The 15,534-nt window shown below is 39.9% G+C and overlaps 1 long non-coding RNA gene across 1 annotated transcript; it reads right to left on the reverse strand.

The window, feature by feature from the left end:
- Nucleotides 1-200: 200 nt before the first annotated feature.
- On the reverse strand, nucleotides 201-15,294 carry LOC139033730 (uncharacterized). Its single transcript, XR_011486211.1, has 5 exons — nucleotides 15,137-15,294; nucleotides 7,335-7,523; nucleotides 6,488-6,595; nucleotides 2,456-2,505; nucleotides 201-353 (listed from the first exon to the last, which is right to left on the reverse strand). It is a non-coding gene; the product is annotated as an uncharacterized lncRNA (long non-coding RNA).
- Nucleotides 15,295-15,534: the final 240 nt, after the last annotated feature.

Raw genomic sequence — 15,534 nt, forward strand, 5'->3', positions numbered from 1 at the left:
ACAGAGAAGCAATCAGGACCTCAGAAAATGTATAAGATTTTCCCAAGGCCCCAGTGCTAACTTCATGTCTCAGATCAGTCCAGCTTAAACCCACGCCTACCCAAAGTCCATGCCACACACCTAGGCCATACTTATTAGCTTTTCTACAGGGATTAGAGGAACTAATTAGAGGAACTCCCCAAATTTTCTCTTACCAACTTTTTGTCTGGGGTGCTGTCCAGGGGTCCTTGCTTTTCTGGGAGGGGGTACTGGTTTCTGAGCCTGCTTGGAGCCACTCATTTCAGCAATTTTGCTGCTCCCGGCAATTCTTTCAAACTAGAAACCTTACTTAATGGTCCTCTGGACATTGCCTTCTGTGTGAGTAAAAGACAACATGCATTTCTTTAGTTCTTTAGGACTTTATGAAGTGTTTTCACATGCATGACTTTAGTTAATACTTTGACAATTCTTGGAAATTGCTGGTGGAGGGTGTGGTCTGAACACTGGAGTATAAAACAAGGACCTAAGTGGACAGTGAATCAAAACTAGAATTCATATCTTAAGGTTCTTTCCCTTCAACTTTCTGCATAAAAGTAAGAGCAAGGCAGGGAGAATAGCTGGAGATAAGGGTTTATAGAGAACTCTGGTGGATTTTCTATTAAATAGTGGAGCATTGATGGAACAGGAAATATGGATAATTACAGAGGGAACAAAACACATCTGGAAAATAAGGTGACAAAGCAGTGAGATTGAGAAAAGACAATCGGCAGAAACTCATTTAGACAATAAAGAAAATGAGCTGAAAGTTGCAGGTTGCCATGTCCTCTTAGAGACAATGTTCGGAATTAAAGTAGCTGGCCTCATCAAATCTGCTTGAACAAGGCTTTATGACTAGTTGGTTCTCCTCAGTTTTCTGATCCATAAATTGGTATATACTCTAATTCTTAATGTTATAGTGAACATGAAATGTAATAACATTCAACAAATCATTGTGTGAGCTAATTAATACAGTATGAATTTGAGCCTACGTCCTTCCCATCAATATATCCCCTCAACTGCCTCTATATTGAATATATACTAAATATAAATATATAAAATATATAAACATATGTAATATATTAAATATTAATAAATGTAATTAACAATATAATTTAATAATTAGTGGTTATTAATTATAATTGATTATATTAATTATAATTAATATTAATTAAGTATACTTATAATTAAGTATATTATATATTATAGTGTATAATGAATTATTTTTAATTATAGTCACATTATTTTAAAGTTAATATTACTTATTTGTTAATTTTAATAATTAACTATTATAATTTAAATAATTAATTTATAATTAATTTAATAATTAAATAATATAATTTAATAATTAATTAAATGAATATATAAATATATACTAAAACTGTACTAAATACTATCTTCAGCATTCCTTGACCTTCTTATTCCTAGATGAATGTTTAAATGTGGAGTCACTCATTCACAAAACATTCAGGGGGCCCTCAGGGGCTTTGAGCTGGGCCTGGACTTCTGAGAATTAATGGGTATGGGCTAGGCTCTCAAAGCTCACAACACAGGGGCAGGCTAAACAAATGATTCCAAACAGGAGAGTTGTCTAATCAGAGCTCAGAGGAAGGACTTGTTACTTCCTCCTACAAGAATGAGCATTTGAAATCATGTCCAGATGATGAGTTTCTACTCAAAAGCAGGTAACCTATGTGAAGTCCTTCAGTTATTTTCTTATTTGTTGTTTTTAGTCATAAACTTGAGGCTTGTCAGGGCTGCGAGTTGCTTCCTCTTATTGGAGTGGGAGGCTGTGAGGTAGGGATCATGTCACCTTCTTTATCTTGGACCATCCACTCTACAAACTGTCCAGCATGTCCTTAAGCTTCTTCATCTTGGACTGTCCACTCTACAAACTGCCCAGCATGTCCTTAAGCTTCCCTTAGTCAGATGTCTTAGCATATCCCTCACTAGCACAGCACAAAAGAACTGAGGTTGAAAACATCTCTCAGATGAATGATATAAAGATGTATCAATAAGATATATGAATAAACTTTATAGAACTGTGGAAGTTTCAACCAGTTAGGAGAAGGTGCTTTGGATTAGATTGCACTACCAGTGATACATAATTAAACATTTTTTTTACCTCAATTTCTTGATCTATAATGGTGATAGCTATATACCTACTTAGAGGTACTGTAGGATTGTTTTAATTTTTAAGTAAGTTTATTCACATAAAATACTTAAAGTCTGAAATATTGTGAAAATAATGTAACAATAGAACAGCCTAATATCATTGCTGTTCTTACTAACTATAAAGATGGTGATGATATCAGACATTGTGCTAAAGATTCAGGACAGGAAGGCAGCAGTCTCCAGGATCTCTGTGTTTTCTCCTATTCTCACCTGTGACTGGATCCATGAGGAGGATTTTTGTCAACAGGATTTGGGAAATACTCACCTTCTGGTGTTTGCTGTGCTCCACTCTGAAGGCCATCCAAGAACGGTTACCTAAAAAATGATGAGAATCAGTGTTTTGGCTGGACATTCTAATTAAGGACACAGGATTCTGAGCCAGAGAGTGACAAGGACAAGGATTACCAAAGGAGGAATGGAAAGTGATTTCTGTATCATCAACTCCTATGCTTCCAATGGGAGCATTACATAATTTTCTCAAAATTAAAAAAAAAAAATATGAAACTTCATCTGTGCTTCATCTTATGTCCATAAAGTATCTAACAAATTTACTAGCCTTTCATGACAAAAATACTCAACAAAGTAGAAACAGAAGGAAATGACTGCAATATAATAAAGGTCATATATGAAAAGTCTATCTCTAACATCATAGTCATCAGTGAAAAGCTGAAAACTTCTAAGATCAAGAAAAAAAAGGCAAGGATGCCCATTCTCAACACTTCTATTCAACATAATATTAGAAGTCCTAGCCAGGGCATTAGATTAGAAAAGGAAACCAAAGGCTTCCATTTGGAAAGAAAGAAGTAAAATTATGTCTGTTCACAGAGGGCATGATTTTATGTGCAGAAAATCTTTACAATTCCACACACACACACACACACAAAACCTGCACAGAAAGTTGCACAATACAAAATCAACATGCAAATATCTTTCCATGCATGAACAATGACCATTCCAAAAAGGAAAATAAGAAAATAATCCTATTTATTTTTTATTTTTTAAAGCTATAGTCAGGAGCTAAGTTTAAATTTTTTAAAAAATTATTTTTGTTTATTTATTTGTGCCAGGTCTTTGTTGCAGCATGTGGGATCTAGTTCCCAGACCAGGGATTAAACCCAAGTTCTCTGCATGGGGACTGTGGAGTCTGAGCCACTGGACCACCAGAGAAACCCCGATAACCTTATTTATAATAGTATCAAAAAGAATGAAATAATTGGGAGTGACCTTCTGGAGATAAAAGACTTATACATTGAAAACTACAAAGTATTACTGAAAGGAATCTGACACAAGTAAATAGAAAGGTGTCTCATGTTTATGGATTTGGAGACAATATTATTAAGCTGTTCATACTACCCAAAGCAATTTAAAGATTCAATGCAATTCCTATTAAAATCCAAATGGAATTTTTTTCAGATATAGAAAATCCATCCTACAGTTAATACGGAATCTCAGAGAACCCCAAATAGGCAAAACAAACTTAGAAAGAACAGCAAAGCTGGAGGCTTCTGATTTCAGAACATATTACAAAGGTACAGTAACCAAAAGAGTGTAGTTTCGGCATAAAGTGCATGCTTAGTCACTCAGTCGTGTTGACTCCTTGCAACCTTTTGGACTGTAGCCCACCAGGCTCCTCTGTCCAGGGGATTTCTCAGGCAAGAATACTGGAGGGGGTTGCCATTTCCTTCTCCAGGGGATCTTCTTAACCCATGGATTGAACCCACATCTCCTGTGTCTCCTGCATTGAAGGCAGATTCTTCACCTGCTGAGCCACTGAGGAAGCCCACTGGCATAAAGACAGACATACCAATCAGTGGAACAGAATAGACAGCCAGAAGTAAACTCTTGGATACATGGTCTAATGATCTTCATCAAAGGTGTCAAGACATCAGGGAAAGTTTAATCCCTGTAATGAATGGTCCTGGGGAAACAAACTATCCATATGCAAAATAACGAAGATTTTACATCATGAAGAAAAATCAATTCAGAATGGATTAAAGACCTAAATGTAAGACTTGATAAGACTCTTAGAAGAAAATAAGGGTGAAGCTTCATGACACTGAATCAGCAACGATTCCTTAGATCTGATACCAAGTGCACAAGTAGTAACAAAGTAAAAATAGACAAATGAGACTACATTAACCTTAAAACCTCTGTGCAGCCAAAGACACAGAGTGAAACAAGAGGAACAGAGTGAAACAAAGGAAAGGAGTGAACAGACCACCTACAGGACGGCAGAAAATGTTTGTACAATATGTATCTGATAAGAGGTTGATAAGCATACACCAATATGAAGGCTACCTATAAGCCAGGAAAAGAACCAGATTGACCATGATGGCACCCTGATATCAAACTTCCATGCTCCAGCATTGGAAGAAAACAAATTCTGTGGTTTAAGCCATGCAGTCTGTTTTGTTATGGCAGCCTGAGCTGACTAACCCAGTGGGAGAAGGAACTGAACAGACATTTCTCCAAAGAAGATACACAAATGGCCAACAAACATATGAAAAGATGCTCAATATTACTAATCAATAGGGAAATACAAATTTAAACCACACCATAAATTATCTCATACCTTCTGTGATGGCCAATATGAATAAAAAGACAATAGCAAGGTTGGTAAGGATATGGAGAAATTGGAACCCTTATACACTTTTGTTGGAAATGTAAAATGTTGCAACCTTTATAGAAAACAGTATGGAGTTTCCTCAGAAAATTGGAACTGCTGTATGATCTAGCAATCCAACTCTAGAGTATATTTCCATAAAAATTGAAAGTGAGATCTTGAATAAATAGTGTGCACATCTATGGTCATTGCAGCATTATTCCCAGTTGGCAAGATGTAAAAGCAGTCTAAATGTTCATTGGTGGATAAACAGATAAAGATTATATATACCTTATATATATTATATACACATGCACACAATGGAAAGTTTTGAAGCCCTAAAAAAGAATTTTGTCATATGCTACATCAAGGATGGGCCTTGATGATATTATGCTAAGTGAAATGAACCCATCAAAAAATGACAAATATTGCATGATTCCACTTTTATGAGGTATCTACAGTAATCAAATCCATGGAAACAGAAAATATAATTCTGGTTGCCAAGTCTGTGAGGAGGAAGAATTGGAGAATTGTTGCTCAATGGGTATAGGGCTTCAATCATGCACGATGAAAATTTTCTACAGACTTGCTCTAGAGCAATGTGTACACAGTTAGCAAGAGTGTACCCTACACTCAGAAATTGTTAAGAAGGTCAATAAAGTTCTGTAGGGGTATGGTGAACCATGGCGTATGTGCTCCCTATGAAGTATCTCTCTTCATGTCAAAACCTATGGTTTTGATGTCTCTTACACTAGTTTTAATAACCTAAGGGAACAGATGGAATTCCCTGGTGGCACAGTGAATGAGAATCTGCCTGCCGATGCAGAGGACACAGGTTCGATCGCTGGTCCAGGAAGATTCCACTTTCTGTGGGGCAACTAAGCCTGTGTGTCACAAACTACTGAGCCTGCATGTGCTCTGCAATGAGAAGCCAGTCTTGCAACCAGAGAAAGCCCCTGCACAGCAGCAGCGAAGACCCAGTGCAACCAAAATTAAATAAATAATTTTTAAAAATCTGGGAGAACAGAAATCCATAGATGGAGAATCATAGAATGATCTAAATTGTTTTCTCCAGTCTAGGCAGATTACCTCTTCTAAACTCTTTGAGCAGCAGAAGAGAAAGAGAGCTGCTCACTTCTATTTTATAATGAGTGTACTTCATTTTTATTTACCTGATGCTGTCTCTTGTCAGTGAAATGTGGGAAAGATCAGGGAGAATAAATAGTTCTCTCAAGTCCTTTCCCAGAATCGAAACAAAGAATTAGTTTCACCTTAGGGTAAGAAGATCATGTGGTGTTATTTTATATACATACATACATAATGTATCTTATCATAATATGTTAATAATTTCCTCTTCTAAGAGATTTAATCCAATAACTGAATTATTATGAGATTAGTATTATGAATCTCTTTGGTGAATTTATAGTCTAAGATTTCTTTAATTGCCTTTCATTAACAATGTTTAGCAAAAATAATTCTTTTTAAAAAGAATGATAAATTTTAAACATAAAACTTTTGAGAATTACACTGGAAAACCTATACTTTCACCTTCATTCAGGCTGATGTCAATATTCGGCCACAACTACTTCAGAATGCTGGAAATTATGTTTTCTTTGCTAATGGTCTGAGATGCAGTTGAGACCTAAGCCCAGGCTGGTTTCAGGAAGACACTTTTAAATCATCCTGGCCCCTCACCTTGCTGCCTTGGTGTCCATTCTTCATCAGAATCCTCAGTGTCATTTACCTGGGGTTTGATGACCTGCCTACGGTGATGCATGAAAGCTGGTTGAGGGGCTCAGAGACCTGGAAAGAAGCAAAATACTTGTACTAAGAAGGAGGCACAGAACACAGAAGCAATGGGAAGTGTCACAAAGTCAGGGAAATTGGTAGATGGGCTGGGAGAATGTAGGACAAGGCAAGAGGTTTGCTCTGCACTGCAGGGTCAAACTCCCTTTGGTACAGAACTATAAACATTTCCTCCAGGTTAGTCTCCACACAAAAGGGAACTGTGAGCAGATGAAGCCACCTAAGAGCGGGCCAAGTGAACACTGAGGGTGAAGACCTGTTTCATGTTTCCCAGGCTCACAGGCACCCAGCACTTCCTGTTACCTATAGCAATCAGCACTTCGTAGTTCCTTTTCACATTCCTATATCAGATGTTTCCCCATTCTGCCATCTCTGCCCATTCTTCCTTGGAGAAGTATATGGAAATGTCTTTGAAAGCATCTTTGGCCTAAGGAAAATAATAGATTTCATCAGTGTTTACTAATATAAGTCAGACCTTAGAGCTGGGCCTTCTCCTCCACCTTTTGTGCAGGGAGTAGCCTGAAGCTGCTGGATGGTCTCTGTGAGACAGGGATGAAGACTTCTCTTCCTGACTGTGTCCTGCTTAACTGAGCAAACACTGAGCATTTTCCTAACTCTCCCTGGACACAGAGCAGTTGGCAATGCTAGTATCCTGGTTTGTCCCACTCCACCCCACCATCTCAGACAGGACCAGGCATTCCCATCCTGTGTACGTTCACAGAGAAGTTCACTCAACTGTCCAAGCAAGCAGTCTGTGGTCTTTCAGGGACCAGCTCCATATCCTTCCTGTAGAGCTGGTGTAGAGGTGGACTTTGCTGCCTCTGCCTCTCACTGTGGGCTTCCACTCTGTTCTCCCAGCATCTCCCCCAGTACTCTCCTCTGGAGACCTGCTCACGGTCATGGGACTGCATCAGGGTCAAGGTGCCTGTGGAAGAAGAAGGTGCTGAGAAAGCCCAGACCACTGTCCAGAGCCTGGTCTGTCTTCCTTGGGTGGAGTGTCCAGGGCAGGAAGGTGAGGGGAAAGTCAGGGTGAGGGTATTGGTGGGAAGGACGGATCCTGACCAGCTATGACAGACCAGCCTAATGTGAATTAGATTTGGTTTCTTTTGTTCTACAGTTTGGCTGCTCTGAGGAAAGGCACTGGGAGGGATGTGTCTGTGGGTGACGGAGGGAGTCTAGAGGAGACCTGGAAGGCTGTAACTTCTAGACTGGGGTCAGGCTGAAAACAGGGCTCTGTTCCAGTGCAGGAGAGGGAATATTTCTCCAAGAAGGGTTTTGAGGATCTCTGTCTGGGGACTCAGAAAAATCTGGGCATAACGTGGGATCTATGTCTAAGGGACAAGTCACTTGACTTGAGGAGATCTGGGTCACAAGGGCTGAAGGAACTGGGGTCCTCAGATGGTAAGGATTGGGGATCTTTCAGCTGAGCTATTTCAAATCCTAAAAGATGTTGCTGTGAAAGTGCTGCTCTCAATATGCCAGCAAATTTGGAAAACTCAGCAGTGGCCACAGGACTGGCAAAGTTCAGTTTTCATTCCAATCCCTAAGAAAGGTAATGTCAAGGAATGCTCAAACTACTGCACAATTGCACGCATCTCACACACTAGTAAAACAGTGCTCAAAATTCTCCAAGCCAGGCTTCAACAGTATGTGAACCATGAAATTCCAGATGTTCAGTCTGGATTTAGAAAAGGCAGAGGAACCAGAGATCAAATTGGAACATCTTTTTGATCATCAAAAAGCAAGAGAGTTCCAGAAAAACATCTAATTCTGCTTTATTGACTGTGCCAAAGACTTTGAGTGGATCACAACAAACTTTGGGAAATTCTTCAAGAGATGGGAATACCAGACCACCTGACCTTCCTCTTGAGAAATCTATATGCAGGTTAGGAAGCAACAGTTAAAACTGGACATGGAACAGACTGGTTCCAAATAGGGAAAGGAGTACGTCGAGGCTGTATATTGTCACCCTGCTTATTTAACTTATATGCAGAGTACCTCATGAGAAATGCTGGCCTGAATGAAGCACAAGCTGGAATCAAGATTGCTGGGAGAAATATCAATAATCTCAGATATGCAGATGACATCACCCTTATGCAGAAAGTGAAGAAGAACTAAAGAGCCTCTTGATGAAAGTGAAAGAGGAGCGTGAAAATGTTGGCTTAAGACTCAACATTCAGAAAACTAAGATCATGGCATCTGGTCCCATCACTTCATGGGAAATTGATGGGGAAACAGTGGAAACAGTGACAGATTTTATTTTTAGGGCTCCAAAATCACTGCAGATGGTGACTAAATCCATGAAATGAAACGATGATTACTCCTTGGAAGAAAAGTCATGACCAACGTAGACAGCAAATTAAAAAGCAGAGACGTCACTTTGCCAACAAAGATCTGTGTAGTCAAAGCTATGGTTTTTCCAGTAGTAATGTATGGATGTATGAGTTGGACTACAAAGAAAGCTGAGTGCTGAAGAACTGATGCCTTTGAACTGTGGTATTGGAGAAGACTTGAGAATCCCTTGGACTGCAAGGAGATCCAACCAGTCCATCCTAAAGGAAATCAGTTCTGAATATTCATTGGAAGGACTGATGGTGAAGCTGAAATTCCAATACTTTAGCCACCTGATGGGAAGAATTGACTCATTCGAAAAGAGCCTGATGCTGGGAAAGATTGAAAGCAGGGGGAGAAGAGGACAACAGAGAATGAGATGGTTGGATGGCATCACCAACTTGAACACGAGTTTGAGTAAACTCCAGGAGTTGGTGATGGACAGAGAGGCCAAGTGTGCTGCAGTCCACGGGGTTGCAAAGAGTCGGACAAGACTGAGCGACTGAACTGACTGACTGAAGGAGAGCTGAGCTAATGATAGCTATCCTAAGGAGGGCTGTGCTAAGGAGAGTTGAACTATGGAGAACTGAGGTAAGGAGAGCTAAGCTAATGAGAGGAGAGTGGTGTTAAGGAAATCTAAGCTAAGGAGAGTCGAGCTAATCATAGCTATACCAAGGAGGGCTGAGCTAAGGAAAGCTGAGCTAAGGAAAGTTATGGAGAGCAGAGCTAATGATAGCTATCCTAAGGAGGGCTCCACTAAGGACAGCTAGGAGGGTTGAGCTTAGGAGAGCTAAACTAAGGAGAGCTAAGTTAAGGAGAGCTACGGACAGCTGAGTTAAGGAGAGCTGAGCTAAGGAGAGCTAAGCTAAGGGGAGTTAAGATAAGGTGGGCTGAGCCAAGGAGAGTGAGGAGACACCAGGTTTGGTGGCTTCTCTGGCTAATTCTACTCTAATATACAACCAAGCATGACAAAAACACTAAGACAACAGTAGCCATCCTAAAAGAGGAGGGAATAAAAAAAAATCCTTGCAGCATGGAGGCTTTTCTCTGTAACCGCAGCCTTCAAACTATTGCTGATGTCCATCTGATATTCACAAGGCCGCTGGACTCAACATGACATCTACCCTTCAACATGTCAGGGGTCACACATCAAACATAATAATAATAATATTAGAAACAAGCCAAAACCAAAACAAAACCGGGACACACTCTGGAAGTAAACATAACCAGGAAAATACAACTCAAAGTGCTTTCAAAAACCAAAAACCCTATGAATAGTGTAAAAAGCCCATGAATAGTACTCAACAGGGTTTCTTATCAGAGATACAAAATCTAAACTGCCACGAGATGTCAAATCGGAGCACTGGAAAAGGCCACCATGGAAAATGGTCCAGACCAGAAATGGTAGGTTAACATTAGTGAGGGAGATCCCTTTTATACTAGTGAGGGCATATCAATGGGAAGAGCCAGTATAAAAATCACTGTCCATGTGACTTTACAGAAACAAAAGGGACAGTATGACTAGGCCTTTCCACTCCTAAGATACTTCAGAAATACACAGATTTTGAAAACCACAGGCAAGAGAGCATGCACTGCAGCAGCATTCCCAGTGCCCAGAGATGAATGTAAAGAAAGTGCACAGTGAGAAGAGATGAATGGATCAAGGAATGGAATTCGGGTTCATGATGGAATATGACTCAGGCATTGAAACAAGGAAATAATGTCATTGTCAGAGGTACAGATAAGTGTGGTGATAATCGGAGTCAGTGAAGAAGGGCAGATGAGAGCTGTGCCATAGCATTTACTTTTCAAACTGGACAGACAATATTGCTGCCAGTGAGTACACCAACTGAGGTTAAATGGGTTCCCATCAGTGCTGGGAACACCATGATGCTTAGCAAAGGCAATGGGTGAGAGGAAGGCTTACATTGGTAGGCTGAAATTCATGGATTCCCACAAATACCTGTCACATACATAATCCACAGGGACCGACTTAGCAAGAGTGATATACTACACACTTTCTGAGAGCAGGTCGGAGGAAATAAACACTGCTGAATGCCTGTGTGTATTGGTGTAAGGGAGCAAGAATTGGTACAGCCACAACAAAGGCAACTCTGTACATCAGCTTCATTAAACAAGAAATATGAACTACAAGAAAACCGAGAGTGAAGGAAACACAAGATTTCGGGGTCGGGGGGCAGAGCTTCCTCTGGTTCATTCTACTCTCATTTACAAGCGGAAATTGCTCATACCTCTAAAGATGCAGTTACCATAGTAACAAGAGGAGAACCCAAAGAAATGCTGCCGCCTGGTGGCCACTTTCGGGAGCAGCAGCCATAAACCTTAGGCTGATAGACACTGATTATTCACTAGGCGACCAGGCTCTAAATGACACCTACCCTTACAAAATGGCCAAGGGCAGCACACTGAAATAAAAACAAGAACACACCACACGATAAGGAAGGAAACTTCAACAGGTAAATGCCGGTCAATGCTTAGAAAGAAGCCTCTGGAAATGTGCCTCATTTGCTTCATAATCAGTGATATGAAAAATTAAACTGCAATGCAATAGCACTAGTGAGAAACCAAACAGGCCATTATCCAAAACTCTATAGACAAGAAAGAGTAGAGCAATATTAGTAAAGCGTCCCTTATATGCCACTGGTGGTAGATAAACGACCAGAGCATTGATGGGTAAGACTGTCAAAATGCCCTGGAATCACAAAATGGGACACATGATATCATGTGGTGGTTCCAATCCCAGAGCATTTGAGAAACCAACAGATCATGGAAAACATGCCCACACCCCCACCCCCACAAAAATGCACTTCAGCAGCATTCACAATGCCCAGGAGATGAAAGGAAAGAGAATCATTGGCTGCAAACGAAAAGAGAAAGAAATTGGACATAGAGCCACAATGAAATATGACTCTGACATTATGAAAATGCAAAAAATGCCATTTTCAGGGATATGCAGAAATCTAGAGTGAATCACAGTAAGTAAAGAAGGGCAGATTAAAGACAAATCACAACGTATACCTTCCAGAGGGGATTAAAAAACATATTGATGGAGATGAGTACCCAAACAAAAGGGAAATGGACTTATATTCCTGGTAACAAAATTACAGTTAGCAAAGGGTATCGGTGGGTGAGAGGCTGAAAGGTGAAGACTGGAATAAAGTTGTACCCACAAATGCCTATGCAATTCATAATCCACATGGACCTCCTGTATCAAGAGACATATCCTCAACAGATTCTAAAAGATAGCTATGATAATAACGACAGTTGAATACCTCCAGGTATCCATGGAAAGGAAGGAGAAAATGTTTCCCTAAAATGACTACAATGGTGTGAAGAGTCTTAAATAAGAAATAAAGTAGACTTAAAGACAAACCTCAAAGGCTAGAGACAAAAGCTTTTGGTGTCATCCTGTGCCTCATTCTACTCTTATTTACAACCAGGCCTGGAATAACCTCCGAGGCTACTGTTACCATAGGAACAAGAGGAGGGAATGAAAAATGCTGCTGCCTTGTGGACATTTTCTGTAACAGCAACCTTATTATGCTTGCTGATGGCCACACTGTTCTCAAGGGTGCTGAGCTCCAACGGATATCCACCCTTAATAAATTTCCCGCACTCACAGAGGGGAAAATTAATAAAGTAAACACAGGAGAAGCTAACAGGAAGAGGATATGAAGAGGTAAACACAATTCCATGTTTTTTATAAAAGCACATGACAATGGGCACATAGGGTGAATTCTAAGAGATACAAACATCTAAGCTGCGAGGACATTATCACCTCTGCCTGAGCATGGAAAAAGGCCACTGTCAAATGCTGGACATGACATCAGTGGTAGAGTAGCATTAGTACAGTGGGTGCTTTAGGGTACTGGGGGGATGGACGTGGTAAGAGCCACTATGACCATGACTAGAAAAGTGCACCCCCATGAGAGAAAAATAAATAAATAAAGAGGTGGAGACAGTACGATCAATCAGATCCTCTCCTGGAGTATTTCAGACATGAACAGATTTCAAACACCACCCACCCTAAAATGGATTCTGCCACACCATTCAGAACATCAAAAAGATGAAAGTTGATATCATGTACCTGGACAGAGGAATGGATAAAGAAGTGTGATATAGGTCTGGAATGAATTTTGAATCAAGGATTGAAATTTGAAAGTAGGCCATATTAAGCAATAGAGGTAAATCCAGAGATGATCACACTGAGTGAAGGAGCAATTCAAGAAACATCATGGGATACAATGGAGTTTTGGGGATACAAAAATCCACTGCAGTGAGCACCCACACAAATGTGAGGTGCACCTCCAACCTGGCAAGAAACTTATGGGTGGCTGAGCACCTTGGTGGATGGAAGGGATACATCTGGAACTTGGTATGAATTTCTTCCCACAGATACATATGAAATACAAAATCCATGTAAATCTATTGCAGTGAGAGTGGTAGATGAAACAATTTCCAATAATATGTAGGGAAAAGCAAGCACAGCTGAATACATAGAGTAGTCTCAGTGTCTCAGAACAAGAATCTGTACACGTAAAACCTACTCATCCTTGACTTCAACTTAAAGAGAATAAGAACATTTACTTCAGAGATCCAAGAGTGAGGAGACACCAGGTTTGGTGGCATCCTCTGGCTCGTTCTACTCAAATGTACTTCCAGGCCTGATAAAAACTCTTAGGCAGAACAGGCCATCCTAAAAGAGGAGCGAATAATAAAGCCTTGCAGCAAGGAGGGTTTTCTCTGTATCAGCAGCCTTAAAACTATCACTGATGGACATCTGATATTCACAAGGTCCTATTGCTGGACTCGACATGACACCTACCCTTGAACATGACAGGAGTCACTCATCCAAAAAAATAAATAAATAAAAGTGAAAAAGACAATCCAGGACACTCTCAGGAAGAAAACATCAACAGTTAAATACAGCTCAAAGTGCTTAAAAAAAAAACAAAACATAATCACTTAATATTCCCAAGGCTGCTGGGCTTTAAATGATATCTGTTTTTCAAAAATTGCTAGCAGTCTCCTGTGAATGAAAAATGTCAAAGAGCACACTGTATCTGGAAGCAAATATCAACAGGTAAATACAATTCTCAGTATTTCTTTAAAAGCACATGAAATATGCTCATTATAGTGAATTACTGTGAACTCTTTCGAGTTCACCTCTTTGTGATCCCAGAGACCATAGCCCACCAAGTTCTTCTGTCCATGGAATTTTTCAGGCAAGAATTCTGGAGTGAGTTGTCATTTCCTCCTCCAGGGGATCTTCCCAAATCACATCTCCTTTGACTCCTGCCTTTGTAGGAGGATTCTTTATGACATTGCCAGCTGGGAAGCCCAGTGTATTATTAGAGATACACAAACTATACTAATGAGGTATCACCTCTGAGTAGTGAAAAAGTATCAAATATTATACAAAGACATGGTAGAGAAACATTTTTAAAGGGGAATCTTTATGGTACTAGTGGGGTATATTTGGTAGGAGCCATTATAAACGTCACTACAAAGTGCCTTGTAAAGAACACAAGAGACTGACCATGTGGTCTGGCAACTCCACTCCTAAGAGGATTTAAGAAAAAAAAAAAAACAGATTTTGAAAAACACATGTAAGCCAATCATGTACTGCAGGAAGATTAACAATATTCTACACATGAAAGTCAAGAAACTGATGCAGCCACTATTGAAAAGAGTAAACATTTCTTTTACAATTAATTTTTAGTTTTTTATTGAAGGATAACTGCTTTACAGAATTTTGTTGTTTTCTGTCAAACCTTAACATGAATCAGTCATAGGTATACATATATACCCTCCCTTTTGAAACTCCCTCCCAACTTCCTCCCCAATATAGGGTTTTTTAAAAACTCTAAAAATACAGTTACCATATGATCCAACAATCCCACTACTCAGCATATATCCAGTAAGATGAAAACTCCCACCAGAAAACTGATATGCACAACAGTGTTTATAGTAGCACAATGTACAGTAGCAAAGACATGGAAACAACCTTAAATGCCCATAGATAGGTGAATGGATAAAGACATATATTATGCATAAAATGGAATATTAGCCATAAGAAAGAATGAAATAATGATATTTGTTTTCAACATGGATGGACCTAGAGATGATCATACTAAATAAGTCAAACAGAGAAAGACATTAGGCACTTAGGTGGATTCAGCTCACTTTGACACTTCCTTTGGACCTCAGTTGATAGGAGGTCTTCATCTTTTCCTCCTGGGTATCTAGAGTTGGCCATGTTCCATAACAGCTCTAGAGCCTTGTGGCTTCCCAGTCACCTTAGTCATTCTGAAGACTCCCAGTGGTCTGCTCCAGAGCCCCTGAGCACCCCTAAATATACCCCTCCCTAGGGGGCCACAACCTTATGCTTTATGAGGTCAGCAAGTCACTTCCCCAGCCAATGGTGTCCCTGGGTGAGCCTTGATATCACAAAGCCCCATTCTGATACATCTAGGGGAGGATGGGGAGCAATTCAGACAGAGTTGGCCCCCTCCTGATTCTTTTAACCACACCCTCTAGCTTCCTAGAGTTTTGGGCAATTATTTAAATTTATTATTTTACAT

Source organism: Odocoileus virginianus, unplaced genomic scaffold, assembly GCF_023699985.2.
Source record: "Odocoileus virginianus isolate 20LAN1187 ecotype Illinois unplaced genomic scaffold, Ovbor_1.2 Unplaced_Scaffold_50, whole genome shotgun sequence".
Classification (NCBI taxonomy): domain Eukaryota; kingdom Metazoa; phylum Chordata; class Mammalia; order Artiodactyla; family Cervidae; genus Odocoileus; species Odocoileus virginianus.